This window comes from Rhopilema esculentum, chromosome 14 (genome assembly GCF_057945365.1).
Source record: "Rhopilema esculentum isolate cy_ngs chromosome 14, ASM5794536v1, whole genome shotgun sequence".
In the NCBI taxonomy this organism is placed as follows: domain Eukaryota; kingdom Metazoa; phylum Cnidaria; class Scyphozoa; order Rhizostomeae; family Rhizostomatidae; genus Rhopilema; species Rhopilema esculentum.
This window is the reverse complement of record NC_142828.1, coordinates 5,812,116-5,818,606: the sequence shown is the minus strand read 5'-3', so window position 1 is coordinate 5,818,606 and position 6,491 is coordinate 5,812,116.

The window sequence follows — 6,491 nt, the reverse complement described above, 5'->3', positions numbered from 1 at the left end:
CAAAGACGATTGAATGAAACGTTGAATGAAATCGTCGGAATGGACCACCCGTAAAGTGCCTACCATGTTCTTACACCGATTTACTTTGTAGATAATCTACCGATACCACAGGTTAGAAGGTGCTTTATAAAATCAAAAACTAAAAGTAATCCTTGCGTTGATATTGTGAAATAACGAAGATATCAATTTCGCAAACGTAAGTGATCCCAAAGAGAAAAGTTCTTTTTGATGTATCGTTTTTGAATACAATCAGTCGCTGTCACCGTCCGTCGTTGAATATACCAGTAGACCTTTCCCCTAATCACGCCATTACGCAATGCATTCTGGTACTTGTAGTTAAACCCGCGAACATTGTCACCAGCCTCATTTTGAAATTACTCCAAACTTCATTTTACGACTTTTTTGAGCTCAGATTTGGTTTTATGACCATACTTCCCAGCTAAATTCAAATTTTCATCATTTTTTTTGCTTGGATGTTAGATTGTATGGAGAAATAAAGTTTAAAAACTTGTAAGGAATTTTATCCCAATAATCGTTCCAGGTTAAATTTTAACCCCCTTCACGGTCGCCAATCACGGTCAAATTCCTTATAAAATTTTTATCTGTCGTCACAAAATCAATATCGTGAGCAATAACATAATGAAAACTTTCAAGTAGACTAAAATTCTTGAGTCAAAAATTTTGTACAAAATGTTTCGAAGAATTTTCAAAATGAGGCTGTAAGTTGAATTGGCGTCAAGTCACGTAAATTCTAACACATTTCTGGTTGTTCAACTTTGGTTCGACAGGATTATTGTGGGGACGTAAGGTGTAATCCTTGCAAAGACGTTGCTTTGGGCTAGGTTGTAGCTTTAGAGAGGCTCTATTGAGACTATACATCCTGAGTTTATACATTAAAATAAAGGCTCTCGCTCCAGCAAGTCATTCGTGTCCCTGGCAGAATATATATATGCGAGTAAACGAGTCCTAAACGCCAACCACCCATGATTTTGTGGAAGTCAACGTATCGGGTTATATTGGCTTATACGATGAACCTTCCTTGATGTTACAAAAATTGTTCAAATTAGGGATACACTCTTTTTTATAAGAGCAAGTATGTTAAATTGAAGGCTGGCTGTTCTTTTAAACTCTGTTTGAAAATTTTACTTAGGGTGTAAGCAGTGTGGGTGCATTCAGGCGTTATATGCAAACAAAGTGAGTGAGGCATCAATTGTTTGCCGACAAGTTTGAACAAACCGAAAACGCATCCCTAATGGCAAAAAACTCCTTGCTTTTATATGGAATATTTCAAGGGGTCTTCACAACATTGCTCAAAGTCACATTTTACAGTAGCCTACTGTAACTAGTGTTATCTTATGTGCTCAACAACAAGATTTAGTATTTTGATATTTATTTTGGTCTTATCAAAACCTTTTAGCTGATAATTTTGGGTCTGTAAAATTTGTTTTCGATACTTTTAGATGAATTTTGATAATTGCAGATGGATCTCCCCGTTTGTGAAAAGTCTGATTGACTCCCCTGGGCGTTGAACTAACCCAACTAAAGAAAACAGCTAATAATACTTTTTATGCAAATAATGTTGATTAATCTAAAAGGTTAATCGAAAATAGTATATTGATATATTCGTAGTGATATCAGGCACCGCGTAGCGTTGCGAAAATTGGGTAGGGGGGTTAAAGAAAGTGCGGGGGCTAACACCAAATTAAAAAGTACTTTACTGGTGGTTTTCTTCTTAATATTTTGCAATTCTTGCGAAAAGTGAGAAGCTTAAGCCCCCCAGCCCTCTCTCCTCCGCGGTACCTGGATATTCTGATTGAATATCTAAAATCCGAATGCCTGGTATCATTATTACACTAATTATAGTATTTCCAATTTTATACCTTTATCAAATTTTTTCTCGGTGCCCTTGACCAGTTTAAGGCACCTCAGTCAGGTTCACCTTATTTTCAAAAGTTCTAAAAGTTTCTTCACTGAAGCATATAAATTTATTTATCCCTAGTTCACAAAAACAATTATCATTTACATCATGCTGTTCTTTTTAGTAGGCTGTGCATCATGGGATGGGACCTTCTAGCAGTCTGTAGATACAGGGGCATTGTTTCAGTTTTATTCATAAAGCCCCTAGGTGACATTGTTACGCCACTGCCCTTGGCCCGGCAAAAGATGTCGATGATGCCATTTAAAAGAGACGTCCTGCACCTGAAGAGAGGTTGGAGTGCTGCTAAACGAGACCACACGTGACTATGATTCTCTGAAACGTATAAAAAAGATTTGATTGCGCAGCCTAGATCTCTATTTAAAATCTTGTGACCCAATTGCTTACAAGTCTATATTAGCTAGGAAACTTTCGTAGCCCATTACACAGTTTTCAAAATGCATGCTAAAAAGTTATTTGATGAACAAATAATAATGGAACAGCTATGAAATGGCAAATTTGTCCAAGGGCTGGTTGGCATCAGAGAACTGGTTGCGCAGACTTAATTGCAACAAAAGAGAAAAATCAGTCATTATACTCAAATTTGTCTGATGAAAAGACACTGAATAAGTTAGCATTTCACGAATAACGAATAAACCAATTATAAATGCTATACACACAGAATTGTCTGTTAATTGCCTGCACCTAAAGAAGATGTTTCCCCAGTGTCCTGTTGCAGCAGCTGAGGAAAAGAGCCAGAAGAGAGAATAGAGAATACTTTTAAAGTAAAAATGGGAAGGTATAGAAGGTTATATATGAAAAGTGCAGAAAAATGCGCAGTCCCTTGCCCAAAGAAGTTTTTTTTGGAAATAAAGAGTAGACACAAAAGAATCACAGCTCCATGCATGGATGCAGAGTATAGATGAAGAAAGGCAGAAATAGAAAAACATCAAAAGAAGACAAGATATGAATAGAGAAGCCGTATTAAATGAGAAGAAATCACAGAAATAACAGTTTTGCTAGATAAGATATGCAGTATCTCTTCAGCTAGTGTTGCTAACTGAGAAATGAAATTTGTCACGTTATTGATGGACCAGCCGAATGGGAATGACTTTTTCATAGCCCCAAAGGGACATGGAAGGATTTTTTGTGGCCCATCCAAGCACCATCCGCTTCCTTAGAGAGTACTCTATTGCCAGTCCATAAGGAGAAGGGGTCGCGCTTTTTGGAATAGAAGTTTTGAAGAGATGTTTTCCAGAGAGGAGTTCGAAAAGGGAAAGTAAAGTTTTGAGAGCAAAAAGTTGGTCGATCCGAACAGTAGTGATTTAAAAGAAGCTTCTCGACACCAAGTGTTTGGAAGCTTCTCGACACCAAGTGTTTGGATGGAGGGGGGGGGGGGGGGTTTCCAAAATCAACAGCGAAATTACTGTTTCTTACATGAAGATGACCACTTGCATTGGCAAAAAAGGAAGGAGAAAGTTTATCTAAACTTTTATAATACAATACTTTACAAGCTCTGATAAATTCTCCCTCTTCTGCACTTTCGTTTATGCGTGACTTTACAAGTTGGGGAGACGGAGACTCATTATATGACAATGCGAGACAAGTTGGGGGAGGGGTAAAAAGTGGTAAAATAGGGTGTAACTTTGATTTTAATTGTCTCAATTGACGAAAATAAAACCCTCTTTGCAACAAATTGTGTCTAGCAGAATGTAAAGTTTGCCCTTTTAGTTATCTGTTACACTACTTTTGTTAGCAGAAATTTTGCAGACGTTGCATATTCAAAGATCCATCTGCCAGCCACCTTTGACTTCTATCAATCAATTGCATTGCTAAATCATGGGGTTTGTGGAGACAAACAGTTCTGAATTGACATAGTCTGCAAAGGTATTGAAATCATGAAGAAGGGTGTTTCTGAAATGAAAAAAGTGTCACCTTAAGGCTTCACCTTTTTATCTTCCCCAACACCACTATCCCCTCTGACTTACGACACCGAAAAGCACCGTCACTGACGGATATGACCCACAAAATGTAGCACATGTATTAACGGAAAGGAAACTTCATAGCCTCCAGCTACATCCATCAATAGGAATGTCTTATAATCAATAAATAAATTCCTAGACGGATTACAAATTATACCCAAAGCATCCCATGCTTTACTTGATGGTGGAACAGATCCCAATAGAGGGTCATCGACGATTTTTGTCGTCTCTAGTTACCTGACAAGAAAATACCTGTGGTACCAAATGTATGAAAAAAGGAAAAACTGGTATTAGCTCGTGTCAAGGAATTGCTTCAGATGACGTTCTTCTATTTGATACCATCTCTTCTTAGAATTTAAATGGGTATAGGGGATTTGCTGCCCTTTATGAAAGAATGTGCTTTGTATACACGTTGGATTAGTAACAGCATAAGAAATCTAAGTATTACTCTGTAGTTTACTCTTGGAAAGCCAATTGTTTAACTTCTTATCATGTCTTGGAGACAGTTCATTCATTTCCTTCCCTGAAATTCAAGATTATCACTTTTCCTTTGGCTTTGGTGAAATTCACACTGCTTATAAGTATTGATGGCTTATTTCACAAAAGATTTCAGATATATGAAAGTTCCTTATCACCAAGGATGTCTTCTCTAAAACTATGGTGCTTTACAACCTTTTGCCAACAAAATGCCGAGAGCAGCCTTTTTGCTGTCAAAACATCTTCAGTTGAGATCATGACAAGGAACGCAAATTAAATGGTCCTGCCGACTTTTTAGACGAAGCGAACAAGAGGATCCTTGTCAATACATTGGTATCTTAATTCACTACTAAAAATACTTCCCGCATCAAGTTGTTTTGACTTCTAGCAAAGAGAAAAGGTTTTTGATTGAATCTATCCATCTGAAACAATGCCTAACTGCAGTATAAGGTGTTTCTCCAGACTCCTTTCTAGGTCAATTCTTTTCAATGCTCTACGCAACATGTTCTATCTTTATTGAAGCAAAAAGATACACTGTACGGTGACTATACATAGGTTAGAGTATTCATCAAAGAAAGTGCAGAGTAACTCAAAATCTTAATAGGAGAATAAAACATAGCTTAAGAGTGGCTTACAAATTAGAATTAAATATTCAAAGAATCAAAAGTTTAGAAAATGGAATAGGACATAAATGCACTTTACCAAGAAGAAATGCGATACTCCTGAACCATAATCTAAATGCCAAATTCGTAAATTTCTGGATTGTACAAACATACACAATATCCTAGAGATATTCAATATGCTTAACTGAGATTCTGGCTGCAATTTTAGCGTAATGCTTTTTTAGGCCGCGAATTAATCTGCACCCAGGTCAGTTAAAGAATAAAAATTGCTACAAAAAGTATTTTTAGTAGTGCAGAACTTGAAATTGGCTTTGAAAAAAACATACATTTGATAACATATTGGCTAAAAGCTTCTTCGTCTGACACTCCTCGGGGCATAAAATGTCAGAATAAGGGTCCCAAAGAACGCGATGGAAAATATATACCCAATTGTGAATCGAAATAGGCCAATCAGAAAAAAAGCAAGCGCATGACCGGCATTGTTGTCCAATCAGTGCCGCGTGCCTAAAGAAAAATACCACTGGAGTCCAAGAGAGAAAACAAACTCCTTCTGTCTACATAATGGCGGCTTTTTCATTTGTATGTAGATCGATTCCAAAACTGATAGATGAAAAGACGACCGGGCTCTGCCAATTATCTGAAACATGTCGTCATTATAGAGTTTTGCACAATCTGGGTAGTCTTGATGGCAGAGTCACTAGTTTTTACTGTCTTTCTAGACCTACAACTACAAGATCGAGGAGGCTGTTATCTTTGAGGGGCAGTCTTGCTTCTTATGTTGTTTTATCCTATCCCCCAATTTTTGGGCTGTACGTCCTGAAGATTGGTCAGTCCATCACTGAAGGAGCTTAAGCACAAAACCTTTGCAATTAGTTTGTAATTTGTATTTGTCTCCCCTGCTATCGAAATTGCCCTGAATAGTACCAGCTTGCAGCTGAAGAGACACAATACTTCGTTTAAAAGTGGAACAAATCAATCCCAATTTATCAGCCTTCTTATTAGTTCAAAAAGTACAACTTCACTTTTACAGTTGTTTTTTTCTAAATCGTACTTCATTTATGCGAAATGGATTTCTACATTCTGCTAATATCCACTTTTTCGCTCGGAATTTTTCAAACTCGGCCTTTAAAAAGAGTCTCTCATTTGAAATTAAACTAATGGCTGAATTGTAAGGAGCTGTAAAGCCAACACCCAGGAAATTAAAACCATTCTATTAGAGACACTTTTGCCTAAAAAGTTATTTCCAAGCAATGGTAAATGAAGTTTATTTAGGCTGGTACACTATTCATATAATGTTAAGAATCTAATACATATCTTGATTCAGAAATATATTGTTCATTAAGCAATGGGCCAGCCAAAAACTACGCCAAAAAATAATGACCTTGGCCTTCCCAAGCCAGTTAGTCATAAGTGAGCACGACATTCGTCTGAAAAAAGCCAGTTTCTATGCATAGTCAATACAACTGACCTCTTCAAATCTAATCTTCGACGCTT